Source organism: Marmota marmota, unplaced genomic scaffold (assembly GCF_001458135.2).
Source record: "Marmota marmota marmota unplaced genomic scaffold, marMar, whole genome shotgun sequence".
NCBI classification, from domain to species: Eukaryota; Metazoa; Chordata; class Mammalia; order Rodentia; family Sciuridae; genus Marmota; species Marmota marmota.
In genome coordinates this window covers 30,233,807-30,248,784 of record NW_025999990.1, presented here as the reverse complement: position 1 = coordinate 30,248,784, position 14,978 = coordinate 30,233,807, and the positions used below count along the sequence as shown (strand labels likewise).

Genomic DNA, 14,978 nt, shown 5'->3' with positions numbered 1-14,978 from the left:
TTTTTTTTTTTTTTTTTTTTTTTTTTTGCCATGTTAGGGATTGAACCTGTGGGCTTGGACATGCTAGGCACATGCTTTACTACTGAGCTGCACTCCTATCCCCTCATCAAAGACTTTCTGTTCATTTAAAAAAAGAGTGAAAGGAAATAACTAAGTCATTGAAGAGATATTATCTATGACATTCATAATCAGTAATGTTCTTAGATCCAGAAATTTTAAAAAATTGCTACATATGAATAAGAAAAAGACAATCCAATAAAAAAGCGAGTGGGAAACAAATATCATAGAAGATGCATAATCATTTGCATAATCAATAATCATTCCACTGCCATAAACATGAGACAGGTACTGAGACTCACTAGAAATTAAAAAGGGAGAAAAAAAAACCACAGTGACATACCAATTTATATTCTTATACACTTTTGGAGTTTAAATCGGTGCAGCCACATTGAAAAATATGTCAGTATCTACTAAAGTGAACCTTTACATTCTTCATGGCCCAGCAATTCCACTCCAAGTTATCTTAGAAATGTTTAGGTGATAAGGACCAAAGTGTTTATAACAATGCTATTTTATTCATTCTGAACTGGAAAACATCTGTTCGTCAATAATAGAATGTGATATGTTCATACAATAGTTTATAAGCAGTAAAAATGAACAAAAGCTGCTTGCCACACACCATGGATGAATCTCACCAAAATTTTGACAATATTATATTGAGCAAAGCAATCAAATAAGAATATTCAGAGAGTGCTGCTATTTGTGGGGAGTCAAAATGGGCAAAATAACTAATACAGTATAGTGATTGATCACTCTTGGGAAGGAAACAGATTAACAGGAGCAAGGGGGCTTGTGAGGTGCTGGCAGCATTTTCTGAATTGTGGTTACACAGTGTTAGCAACTCATTCAGCTCCCTTTTGTGTGCACTCCATATCAGTATTTGTGCTATACTTCATAATAAAATCAAATTGGAAACAAGTGGGCGGTAAAGCAATGGAGTGAGCAATGTAGCAGTGCTTCTGAGGTTAAGCTGTTGTGAAGAAGAAAGAGAAAGGGTTGCTAAATGGGGAGACCATACAATCAGGGAGGCTTTTTCCTTTATCTTTTATAAAGGTGGTATTAGTACAGTATGTTTGTGTGGTGATAGAAATGATCCAGTTGAGAGGGAAAGTTTGAGAGAAGAGTCATACCAAGAGCCTGAACATAAGTAGGTGAGAAGGGATGTAGTTGGCTTTGATGAGAACCAGGGTATTCAGGCATTGTGTAGTAGGAGAAAGTGCAACGTTTATAATCTCAGGTGCATACAGGATGGTACATGAGTTGATGGGACTATGGAACTTCTCATCTGAAGGTTTTTGTTTATTTATTTTGTCCAGTGAAATTAGAAACAAGGTTGTCAGTGAGGAGGCAGGGAGAAGTTTTAGGAATCTGTGGAGAGGTAGTAGTTTGAAGGAGTTGATTAGGAAATGTGGCAGTACTGTTGGAAGTACTGAGTCTACTTGAGGTTTGTGGCTGTAAGTTTGAAATGATACCACTCAGCATGGTCATATGTTTTCTTTAGACACACATAGAAGCTCAAGTGAAAAAAACAGTTGGATTAAACTAGAATTTCATAAATTTTGATCTAATGAATCTAGTTTTCTGTTTACTGTCTTTTTAATTTCCTTCCTTCTTTGCTATTTGATAAATTAGATTTAACTGGTGAAGTTTTAGCTTCCAAATATTTTTCCATCTGTTTTTATTGGTATATATTGTAGTTACACATAATGGTGGGATTTGTTATTACATATCTGTACATGTATACAATATAAAATATGATTTGGTCAACACAATTCCCTAGTATTTCTCCTTTCTTCCTTCCTCCCTTCCATTGGGTCTCTTTCCTCTACTCTACTGATCTCCCTTAGATTTTTCCATCACCTTTCTTTTCCTTTTTCCTCTCTAGCTTCTATATAAATGTGAAAAAAAAACATTCAACCCTCAGCTTCCTGAGTTTGGCTTATTTCAGTTAACATAATGTTCTCAAGTTTGGCTGTTGTGGATTGTGCTACTGTAAACATGTAGTTTACAGTAGCACAATCTGTGCTGGTTTGGCTGTTTTGGATTGTGCTACTGTAAACATGAGTATACATGTATTGTTATAGTATGCTAACTTTTAATTCATATAGGATAAATATCCAGGAATGGTATTAACTGGGTCATATGGTGGTTTTGTTTCTAGTTTTTTGAGGTACTTCCATAATTATTTCCATATCGGTTATACTAATTTATAATTTTACCAACAATGTCTACCAACAGTGTAGCAGTATTTCTTTTTCTCCACATCCTCTCCAGCATTTATTATTGTACATTTGTATTCTTTTTAAGAAACTGGTATTTATTTTCTGTAACCTTATTTCCATTTGCTTATTAATAAGTGTCCTCAGAACAGCTCAAGACTACTCGGTGGTTGTTCCTACCCACTCAATGGCCTGAATAGTGGACCAGTTTTCAGTGGCTGGCTAGACACTCCAGTCTTCAGTAGGGAACTGCTGGATAGGCACAGAGGGCACCTGCACACCTTCAGACCAGTCTGCAACCTCAGTTGAGCAGCAGTGAACTCAGGAGCTGGAGTAGTTCATTTATCCTGAAATTCCTCCTTGGTCACAGCTTTTTCGGCAGCAGCCTGCTCTTCCTTTTCAATCTCTTCAGGATCTCTGTAGAAGTATGGATCAGGCATAATCTCCCATTGGTGTTCATGGGAAATGGTGCAACACATGTGCAGAACTTCTCAGGCCAGCATCCACCACATCAGACCCACAGAATGAGCACCCTTGTTCTTGCACGGAATGGCAATGTCCACATAGCACAGAGGAGAGTAGGCAGGTTGACATAAGATGCTTCTGTAAGAGGCTGGTGGTCAGCCCTAGAATCAATAACCACCAGAAGACTTGGCTCCCAGAAGGCTGCCTGGATCTGGTTAGTGAAGGTTCCAGGAGTGAAGCAACCAGCAATAGGACTGGCTCCAGTGGTAACAGCAAACTTTAGCACAGCCCACTAGCCAGTATTCCTAGAGGATATGACACTGATATCAGCAGGGTTTTTAATGGCAACAATGGCACAAGCTACCAGTAAAAGTTTCTCACAGGTGCTCTTCATATTTATGATGTAGATGCCATTACTTTTCCTTTTGTAGAAATATTGTTCCATCTGGAAACCAAGGTTGGTGCCACCTAAGTGGGTTTCTGCTGCAAGGAGTTTGAGAACATCCTCCTGCTTCATTTGCAGGACTTCAAGGGCTCCAGACATTGTGACAGTTTCCCTTTAAAGTTAGGATTAGAATCAAGAACAATGCTGAATGGACCCCTCCCTAAGTAGCGTGGAAAGGACGTTTGTATTCTTGATGGCTGCCATGCTAACTAGAGTGAGATGAAATCTCAGTCTGGTTCTGAGTTGCATTTCCCTGATTGCTAAAGATATTGAACATTTTGTTTTTTTGTATATTTATTGGCCATTTGTATTTCTTTTGAGAAATGTCTATTTAGAAGTGTCTATTTAATTTGCCCCCACCATTTGGTACCAAAGATTGAACTCGGGGGCACTTAACCAATGAGCTACATCCCCAGCCCTTTTTTAGAAATAGTCTCACTGAGTTGCTTAGAGCCTCACTAAGTTGCTGAGGCTGGCTTTGAACTTGCAATCCTCTTGCCACAGCCTCCTGAGTTCTGTGATTATAAACGTGTGCCACTGCACCTGGCCAATTTGCCCATTTTTAATAGGTTTATTTGGGGGTTTTTGTTTGTTTTGTTTTGGTGGGTTTTTTTTTTTTTTTAATGGTTTGGGGTTTTTAAAATTTATTTTTAGGTGGTGCTGAGGATCGAACCCAGGGCCTCATCCATACTAGGCAAGCACTCTACCACTGAGCCCCAGCCCTGGTGTTAAGTTTTTTGAGTTCTTTATATATTCTTTATATATTAATCCTCTGTCAGAGAGTAGCTAGCAAAGATTTCTCCTATTCTGTAGGTTCTCTATTCATATTCTTAATTGTTTGCTTTGCTGTGCAGAAACTTTATACTGGCCATCCCATGTGTTAATTTTCCTGGCATTATTTCCTGAGCTTTCAGGGTCCTATTGAGTAAGTTGTTGCCTGTGCCAGTATGTTGGAATGTTGAGGCAAAACTTTTCTTCAAGGAATTGCATAGTTTCTGGTTTAATTCCTAGATCTTTGATCCATTCTGAGTCGATTTTTACAGGGTGAGATAAGGTTCTAGCCTCATTTGTTATAAAGGCTGTCTTTTCTTCAGCATGCATTTTTGGCACATTTGTAAAGGATCAGATGACTGTATCTGTATGGGTTTGTCTCTGTACCTTTTATTTGGTAACATTGATCTTTGTGTCTGTTTTTATGCCTGCACCATGAAGTTTTTGTTACTGTAGCTCTGTTAATATGATTTTACATTTAAGTTCAGCAGGGTATTGGTCTGTAGTTTTCTCTTCTTGATGTGTCCTTATCATTTTGGTATGAGGGTGATACTTGCTTCCATTCTATTTCGTGGAGTAGGAGGAATATTGACAGTAGATCATCATTAAAGGTCTGGTAGAATTCAGCTGAGAATCCATCTACTCCTGGGCTTTTCCTTGTGGTAAGGTTTTTTTGTTGTTGTTTTTTAATATTTATTTTTTAGGTTTTTTTTTTAGGTGAACACAATATCTTTATTTATCTTTATTTTATTTTTATGTGGTGCTGAGGATCAAACCCAGTGCCTCACACATGCTAAGCAAGTGCTCTACCATTGAGCCACAAACCCAGCCCTGTGGTAAGATTTTTTATTACTACTACTACATCATTGCTAGTTATTGATCTGTGTCCTCTTGATTCAGTTTTGGCAGGTCAAAACTGTGTCTACAAATATAGCCATTTCTTCTAGGTTTTCTGATATATTGGAGTATTAAATTTCAAAATATTTTCTTATCTTCTGAATTTCTATGATATCTGTGGTGATTTCTCCCTTTTTCATCTCTGATTTTATTAATTTGGGTCTTCTTTTTCTTTTGGTTAGTTTGGATAAGGGTTTTTCAATCTTGTTTATCTTTTTAAAGAACCAACTTTTCTTCATTTATCCTTTGTAATTTTTTTATTCTCTATTTCATTGAGTTTCTTAATTCTCTCCTTCTATTGGTTTGGGGATTGGTGTGTTCTTGTGTTTTAAACACCTTGTGATACATCAATAGGTTATTTATTTGGGATCTTTCAGGTTTTCTTAAGTAGGCAGTCATAGCTATAAATTTTCATCTTAGAACTGTTTTATAGTGTCTCATAGGATTTGATATGTTTTATCAATATTCTCATTGATTCTAAGAGATTTTTAGTCTATTTTCTCATTTCTTCTATCAACCATTCCTCATTCAAAACTGTATTGCTCTCCATGTCTCCATGTGTATGTGTTGATTTCTGATTTTATTCCATTATACTCAGATAAGATATATATATTTGTCAAGAGTTGCTTTGTAAACCTCCTATTTTGGAGGAGGTTCTATGAGCAGCTGAGTAGAAAATGAATTTGTCTGTTGTTGGACTAATTATTCTGTAGATATCTTTTAGATCCTCTGGTTTTATAGTATTTTTTTAGGTATGAAGAGCCTTTACTGGGTTTATGTTTAGATGAACTACCTATTGGTGAGAGAGGTGTGCTGAAATCACTCAGTATTATTGCACTTGGGTCTGTGTGAAGCTTTAATTTGAGTGATGTCTGTGTTATGTAATTAAGTGTACAAATATTTGAGGGCATAAACATTTACTCTTGTTATAGCTTCTTGTTGGATTGTTCTCTTTACCAGTGTTAAGTAACCTTTTTGGTCGGTCTCTTCTGAGACCAAATTAATTTTGGTTTGAATATGGCTGTATCAGATATGAGAGTAGCTAATCCTGCTTCTTTAGGACCTCCATTGCATGGTGTATCAGTTTTTATCCTTTCACTTTAAGCCTGCCTGTAAAGTGAGTCTCTCAATTTAATTGGGTTTTGTTTTTTTAACCCACTCTACCAGCCTGTGTGCTTTAATTGGAGAGTATTGTCCGTGTTGTTACAGAAAGATTTTTTTTAAAATTCCTGTCATTTTCATCTTTTTTTTTTTTTTTCCTTTTTGGTACCCAGGATTGAATTCAGGAGCACTCAACCACTGAACCACATCCTCAGCCCTATTGTATTTAGAGATAAGAGTCTTACTGAGTTGCTTAGTGCCTTGCTTTTGCTAATGCTGGCTTTGAACTTGAGATCCTCCTGCCTCAGCCTCTGAAGTCACTGGGATTACAGGAGTACACCACTGCACTTGGCTTGATTTATTTCTAATGTTTAATTTGCTCCTATTTCTCAATTTTTTAGCTGCTCTTTAGATTTATTCATTTGTGAGCTCTGGGTATTTTTATTTCTTCTGAGTGTAGTATTTCTTTAAGTATTTTCTGTAGTGCTGGCATAGTAGCTGTTGCTACTTGGGGCCTGGTTGTTAATTTGGGATTTTTGACTCTTCTGTTTTTTGTATTAAAGTATCACTTATTAAAGTGTAAGTCTGGTTAAGTTGTATGGGGAGCAAAGTATACTGTCTCTTGGCTGGGTTTAGCTCAGTAGCTGAATCTTTACCCTTTGAACTTTTATTGTCCCAGTAGATTCCCAGCACCTCACAGAAAAGGGAGAAACAAACAGTAGCAACAACAGAAGTAAACAGTGTACAACATTAAAATAAATGCCCAGTCCACAACAACAGGAATGGTAGGGGTTAGCAATTGCCAAAAAAAAAAAAAAAAAAAAAAAAAGCAGCTTGTTATCCATCGTACTGATCACTGCAACAACGTGAATGGTGGAAACAGAACTTACATAAACTAAATAGTTCTGCAAGATAGCAGAAATACAGTTATGAGAAAAGAAAATATAATAAGAAGGTAGAAAAGAGTTAAGAAAATTCAGAATGTAAACAGAAAGCAGAAGAGATGTAGCAAGTGACAGCTACAGAGAAGTAAGAGGAAAAGTAAATTAAAAAACACTACATAAGGGGCTAGGGCTGTGGCTCAGCGGTAGTGCGCTCACCTAGCACGTGCAAGGTGTTGGCTTCTATCAGCACCACATAAAAATAAATAAAGATATTGTGTCCAACTACAACTGAAAAAAATATTAAAAACAGCAACAAAAAACACTACGTAAAGGGATAGAGAAAGAACAAGAGAATTGGCTTTTCGGGGGAGAAGAAAGAAGAGAAAGAGGAAAAAAAACACAAAACCTGAAACAAACTACATAAACCTTAACCGTCAAAAGACACAACAGAGAGCAGTTGTAAAAAAAAAAAAAAAAAAAAATGCAAAAAACGAGAAAAAGAAACGTGTGTGCACACACAAACCAATCAACACAACAAGAATACGAACAGGGAAAAAAAAAGAAGAAGAAAAAAATTCTCAGTGAGAAATAAAACTATTGTCTCCTAGGTGATTATAACTGTCAATGAGGATATAACTGCCTATGCTGGCTGTTCTGTTTGTTTTGGGGCTATGTACAGAGAGCAAAAGAGAGAGTATGCATGTTCTCTAGTGCACGCAAGGGCTGGGAGTTGTTAAACCCTTTCTTTTTGTGTGTTACTCACCAAGCTGCCAGCTGTAGTGGCCTAAAACTAAAGCTGGAGCTGGTTGAAATAGCTTTCAAATTCCCTTCTCACTATTGTGATGTAGGATGGAATGGAAAGTACTCTCTTTTGGAATTTTGTCCAGACAGACGAGATGGATGTACTCCCAGGATGAGACTGCTGCAGAGTTCTAAGTGGGAAGTTCAGAGGGGCGGGGGTTGGGGCTTAGCTCTAATCAGGCTTTAGGGACTTTATTGAGTGGTATCTGATTTGGAGAGATTAGATCAGTACACCCCTAGCTAGGGTCAGGCAGATGCTGATCTCTGCTGGCAGTCTAAATCTCAGGAGCCTCCCAAGAAGGTTTGCTCCAACCCTCCGCAAGTCTCACACATTTCACTGTCAACAAATATGGTCTTCTTAAGCTTAGTCTTTGAGTGTATTCACACCTACCTGTTCATTTTCCCAACCCTCTCTATTTTGTGACATGAACTGCCAGATAAGCTACTTCATTTTTCTAAGCCTCAGTTTTCTCATATGTAAAATTGGGATAGTAATACTTCAGTCTTAGGGTTTTGTAAGCATAAGTGGAATAATGCATCTCAACCTTAAAAATATAATATTGAAAAATAATTTATGCAATCCTAATGTAATCATTAAATAATGAAGTCACCAAATTACATTGAGAGATTGAGGAACTGGGAAGTATATGTGTTGGGATGGGGATAGAAGTAAATTCTCATTCTATAGTAGGAAGCAAATACATGATACCTAGAACTAGAAATTTAAAAACCAGAAAGTAAAAATACACAGTACTTAACTTTGGAGGTACAAAAACAGCATGGTATTGACACCCAAATAGACTTGTTGACCAATGGTACAGAATAGAGGACATAGAGACAAACCCACATAATACAGTTATCTCATATTAAGCAACAAAAACATATATTGGAGAAAGGATAGCCTCTTCAACAAAAGGTGCTGCAAAAACTGAAAATCCATATGCAACAAAATGAAATTAAGCCCCTATCACCATTTAAACAACTCAACTCAAAAGTGGATTAAGGACATAGGAATTAAACCAGAGACCCTGCGCCTATAGATGAAAAAGTAGGCCCAAATCTTCTCCATGCTGGATTAGGCCTCAACTTCCTTAATAAGACTCCTATAGTGCAAGAAATAAACTCAAAAATCAATAAATGGGATGGATTCAAACTAAAAAGCTTCTTCTCAGCAAAAGAAACAGTGAGGTGAATAGAGAGCCTACAAAACGGGAAAAAAATTTTACCAGACACACATCAGATAGAGCACTAATCTCTAGGATATATAAAGAACTCAAAAAACTTAACACCAAAAAAACAAATAATCCAATCTATAAATGGGCCAAGGAACTGAACAGACACTTCTCAGAAGATGATATACAATCAATCAACAAATATATGAAAAAATGTTCAACATCTCTAGCAGATAGAGAAATGCAAATCAAAACTACTCTAAGATTTCATCTCATTCCAATCAGAATGGCAGCTATTAAGAATACAAACAACAATGAGTGTTGGAGAAGATGTGGAGAGAAAGGCACACTAGTACGTTGCTGGTGGGACTGCAATTGGTGCTGCCAATCTGGAAAGCAATGTGGAGATTCCTTGGAAAACTTGGAATGGAATCACCATTTGACCCAGCTAGTCCACTCCTTGGTTTATACCCAAAGGACTTAAAAACAGCATACTGTAGTAATGCAGCCACATCAATGTTTATAGCAGCACAATTCACAATAGCTAAATTATGGAACCAACTAGATGCCCTTCAGTAGATGAATAGATAAAAAAAACTGATATATATACACAGTGGAACATTGCTCAGCATTAAAAAAGAATAAAATCATGGAATTTGCAGGTAAGTGGATGGAGTTAGAGAATATTATGCTAAGTGAAGTAAGCCAATCCTAAAAAACCAAATGCCAAATGTTTTCCCTGACATGAGGATGCTGATCTGTAATGGGGATGGTAGGGGGGAGAATGGTAGGAATGGAGGAACTTTTGATAGGACAAAGGGGAGGGAAGGAAAAGAGGAGGCAGGAGGTTAGGAAAGACGATTGAATGAGATGGACATCATTACCCCCAAGTACATGTATGAAGACATGAATGGTGTGACTCTACTTTGTGTACTATCAGAGAAATGAAAAATTGTGCTTTATATGTGTACTGTGAATTGAAATGCATTCTGCTGTCATATATAACAAATTAGAATAAATACATAAATTAAAAAAAAAAACAACTTTGGAGATAAATAGCAAGAAAGAGAAACAAGTGAAAAAATTGGGAAGGGAGAATTGAAGGAACAGCTCCCCCCCCCCTTTTTAAACAAGTATTGGAAAGTTGCTTGACTCTTTAAGCATGTGTATGTAACTTTGATCAAACTAAAAATATAAAAAGTTGCTCAGATAATTCTGATCTCTCTATATATCTCACCCAGCACAGACTGACTCAATGTAGTGCTTCTCAAACTTGCTAGGGTAGGAGAGAAAGAAAAAGGAATAAAAGGGGAGATTTTCCCCTACTTTTTGACTTTTAATATACCCTTTTCTTATTCCTCAGATTGGAGAGGGCTTCTCTTGGGGCTTTGGGAACTTAAAAAAAAAAATACTCAATGCACAGTTCCAGCTTTGGACTACATTTAAGTGTGCCCTGGCTAATGCCAGAGGGAGAATGAGTATGAAAATCCCAGGGTTTTGTACATGCTAGGCCAGTCTCTGCCTCAGAGGAACTTTGAATGTTGGTCTTCTTCTCCAGTGGACCTGCTCCCATTTACATTTCATAATAAGTCTGCTCAGATAACTACTCTATGAATTCCTTCCAGATTTATAGTTCACTCAGGGAAAGAGAATGGAGTGCATTTACTTCATCTTTCCTGGAAGCAAATAATACACCTATTTGAAGTGTATGATTCAGTTATTTATATAGTCAGTTTGCAGGGTTATGCAACTATCACAAGTTTTAGAGATTTTCCATCACCCCCAACATATTTCTCCTGCACATTTGTAGTTACTTTCCATTCCCACTCTCAGCTCCAGGGTTAGATTGTCACTAATGTACTATTTGTTTAGATTGCCTTTTTCTGCACATTTCGGTAAATATAGTCATATACGATACAGTTTTTAGCATCTGGGCATTTTTCCTGAGGATAATGTTTGAATTCATTATGTTTTAACATGCATCCTTTGTATTGTCCAATGTTGATTCATTTTTCTGGCTATTATGAATAATGTTGCTGAGAATATTTGTGTGAATATAAATTTTCTTTCTTTTTTTTTTTTTTTTTGTATGTGTGTGTGGTGCTAGGGATTGAACCCAGGGCCTTGTGCATGTGAGGCAGGCACTCTACCAACTAACCTATATCCCTAGCCCAAGTTTTCACTTTTATTGGGTAGATTCCTAGAAATTCAGTTGGTGGATCCCCTGGTGACTCTGTGTTTAACTGTTTATAAATTGGCAAACTGTTTTCCAAAGTGGCGGTATCTTTTACATTCCTACCAATAATGTTATGAGGATCTAGTTTTTCCACATCTTCATTTATACTTTTTTACTTTTCTGCTACAGGTATTAAGTGAGTATTAAGTGGTATCTCATGACTTTAATTTGCATTTTTCCAACTACTAAGAATATTGAAGATCTTTTCAGATACTTCTTTGCCGTTCTTGTAGCTATGATGAAATGTCATCAAATCTTTGGCCTGATTTTCTTTAGATTATTTGTCTTTCTAAAGTTTTTTTGTGTGCTCTCAGTACAAATCCTTTATTCAAATTACTTTCTCATATTTTCTCCCAGTTTGTGGCTTGTCTTTTCATTTCCTTAATATTGCCTTTGGAAGCATAAAAACTTTTAAACTTGAAGTCAAAGTTATCAACTGTTTCTTTTACAGATTGTGCTTTCAGTGTCATATCACAAACAAGAAAGGGATGTCTGCGCTCACTGCTTTTATTCAGAATTGTATTAAAGGCATCCCAACACTCATGAGTACACACTGGGTCCTGTTTTTCTGGTTCAAGAAACAACAAAATATTAGAAGGAGGGGGATATTTTTCTCATTTTTTTCCTACTTTTTCTGCTTATTTACTACAACAGCTTCTAGGCTATATGGTCAAGGTGACACAGCAGTGAGAGCAGTGTCCAAGAAAGCAACTAAAACTGTGAGGGAGGGAGATCCTCTTTCTGACCAGAAAAAAACTCTTAATTCTAGAGAATGAGTAGAATCACCATTGCTTTCCTTTTTCTGTCTTCTACCACTGACTTAGAACACATGACACCATCCTCAGAAGTATGCATCAAAGCAAGGAAACCAACAGCTCATCTCTTCTAGTTCTGGTGAGACACTCAATCATAAAAGGTCTCCCCAATTACTGTGTAGATTTAATGCACTCCCATTCAAGTCCCAATAGGAGATTTAAAAATTTATTTTGAAAGGCAAAGAAAGTATAATACCTCCCATGAAAAATGATTTCAACATTTTTTCTAAAGAAAATGAAGTTAGAGAAATGAACAGTACCCAAGTTGAAGATTCACTGTCAAGCTATAGTATACCAGACAGTGTGATGTTGGCAAAGAAATAGATACATAGATTAGTGAAATAGAACAGAGAGTTCAGAATTAGACTCACATTAGATAGAACTGTTTGCTTTTTGACAAAAGTGCAAAAGGTATCCAATACAGAAAGAATTATCTTCTCAACAAATAGTGTTGGGAGTATTAGACATCTCTATGCAGAATTGTGAATATCAACCTAAATCTCATGTTCTATTAAAATTCAGTCAGATTGACTTATAGATCTAAATCTAGCACCTAAAAATTTATAACTTTTAGAAAATATTTAGTACCTGGAGTTAGGCAAAGAGTGTTTACATATGATACCAAAAGCATAATTTCATAAAAGAAAAAATTTGATAAATGAACTTCATCAAGTTTTAAAACTTTCACCCTGCTAAAGCCACTGCACAGTGGATAACAAGACAAGCTAAAAATTGGAAAAAAAAATGTTTGCAAGCCAAATATGCCATAAAGGACATATTTTTATGTATTTAATATTTAAAGAACTTTTAAGTATACAATCTAATTTTTAAAATTAATACAATAAAAATTAGACAAAGACTTGATATGTCACCCAAAATGCTGTTTGGTTGGCAAACGAGAACATGAAAAGATACTAGCCTTGTTTGCCAGTTAAAACCATAATGAGATACCACTCTACACCTATTTAGATGGCTAAAATAAAAAATGAAATGCTGACAAAGATACAGACTAGTTGGAATGTTCATACATTTCTATTAGGGTTGCAGAGTGCTGCAGTCTCTTTGACAGAGTTAGGCAATTTTTAAAATGAGATTTTATTTACATGAAACCCAGTGAGCCCATACTGGGTGTTACACTGAGAGAAATGAAAACATTAAAATTAATTTAATGAAAAAAATGACACAAAACCAAATATTGATGAGTTTGTAGAGCAGCTGGAACTCTAACACAGCACTTTTACAGCTTCTTTAGGAAATAGTTTCATAGTATCTACTAAAGCTGAACTTATTCATACCCTATTTCCCAACAATACAGAAATGTATACAAATAGTCACTAAAAAATGTGTACATGAGTGATGATCACAGCACTGTGCATAATAATCCAGACTGAGAAGTACTGTTGTCCATCAGTATTAGGATGGAAAAGTAAATTATGGTTTAATATAGTTTATTGCCATGCATTAATAGAAGTCAACAAACTATTGTACATGCAGCATGGATGATGTACAAACATAATTTTGAGTGAAAAAATTCAGACAAAAGATTATGCTTTGTTTCGCTTGTTCTCAAATTGTCATGCTGGAACTTCAAACATTTCTGAGACCCTTTTTAGGAGTCTGCAAAGTCAAAACAGTTCTCATAATAATACTAAGACATTATTTACCCCTTTTGCTCTTATTCTTCAACTACTACGTAATGGAGTTGGAGGGGCTATGTGGATTAGGAACCAAGGAGTAGACAGATCATACAATAACTTAAATATAAAAAGTTTAATGTTAATAAGTATTAACTATAATGGGACAGATTATAAGAAGATAAAGACATAATAGATACCCTAGAGTTGAAGAAAAGTACAAGGAAGGGGGGAAAACACAGAAGGGAGCTCCTTCCCTAAGGCTGGGATTCAGATCTCATTGAAAAAGGTCTGATTGCAGTTCACTGGATAGCAGAAAAGTTTGCTAAATGCCTCTGGGTGTTCACCCACACTTCTGAGGGCCATACCGTAGGAAGGAAAAGAAAACAAATGGAGCCCGTGGGAATTAGAAGTAAAGTTTCTTCTTCCTGCAGCGTTCCTCCAACACCCTCCATTAACAGAGCTTCTGTATACATGATGCCCCTTGCAAAGGAGAACCACTTGGAGGGGCCAGTGTCATAGAACTGAAAATGAAAAATCTGTTTAGAGCTTGAAGGCAATAAATGTATAATGGGCACCATATGACACAATGGGTTATCTCTGGTAGTTGGTGGTGATGAGTTTATGGGTTCTCCTGCTTTTAAAAGTTCTGTCTTAATTTGTAACATTGAAAATAGCAATAGATATAACCCACTTAAACAAAAGCTTTTTCAGGTCCTTAATTTCTAAGCATAAAGGGATCATTAAATTTAAAAAAAATTAAGAGTACTACTGCTTTATAAACAGGTAAAACTCAACTGTAATATTAGAAATCCTGGGGAGAAGGAGCACAGTGGAAGCCATTGCACTTTGAGGAAGTTCATTCATCTAAACACTTAATGATTTGTCAGTGTTTTATATGTATTTCTATTATATTTGTATTATATTTCAGTAAAAAAGGGAAAACATTTCCCTTTCTTCCTAACTCTGTAATCTTGTTAATCTTGTCTGTAACTTTTAAAAATTATCCCTTACTCTGGCTAGTTTCATGATTGAAGATTAAAGACTGAGTTGTGTCATGGTGAGTGGAATCTGCTTTATAACACTGCCTGGGGCCTTTCTGCTCATCCTCAGCTCTGCATTCTGTGAATTTCCCCCAACAAAAAAAAAATGTTATTTAGTTCATTTTCCATTATAATAAAGAAATACCTGAGGTTGGAACTTTATAAAAAAATATTGGGGAATGGTATTGACCAAATTCTATTGTTATATTATGTATATGTTCGAATATGTAACAACAAATTCTATTATGTACAACTATGACACATCAATAAAAATAAATGGAGAAAAAAAGAGAAGAGGTTTATTTAACTCACAATTTTGGAGGCTGTAACTCTAAATAGTATAATGAGGTACCCCCATGGTATATGTCATATGGTGGGAGTACATGTGAGAGTGATAAATCTCACAGGAGGTGAAGGTCTTATTACTTATTCCAT

The 14,978-nt window shown here is 36.1% G+C and overlaps 1 protein-coding gene and 1 pseudogene across 1 annotated transcript in view; one reads left to right on the top strand and one right to left on the bottom strand.

Annotated features, from left to right (window-relative positions):
• Positions 1-14,978, top strand: part of Galnt1 (polypeptide N-acetylgalactosaminyltransferase 1) — a 107,828-nt gene that overhangs the window by 30,507 nt on the left and 62,343 nt on the right. The window lies entirely within an intron of this gene.
• On the bottom strand, positions 1,968-3,288 carry LOC107139543 (annotated as a pseudogene).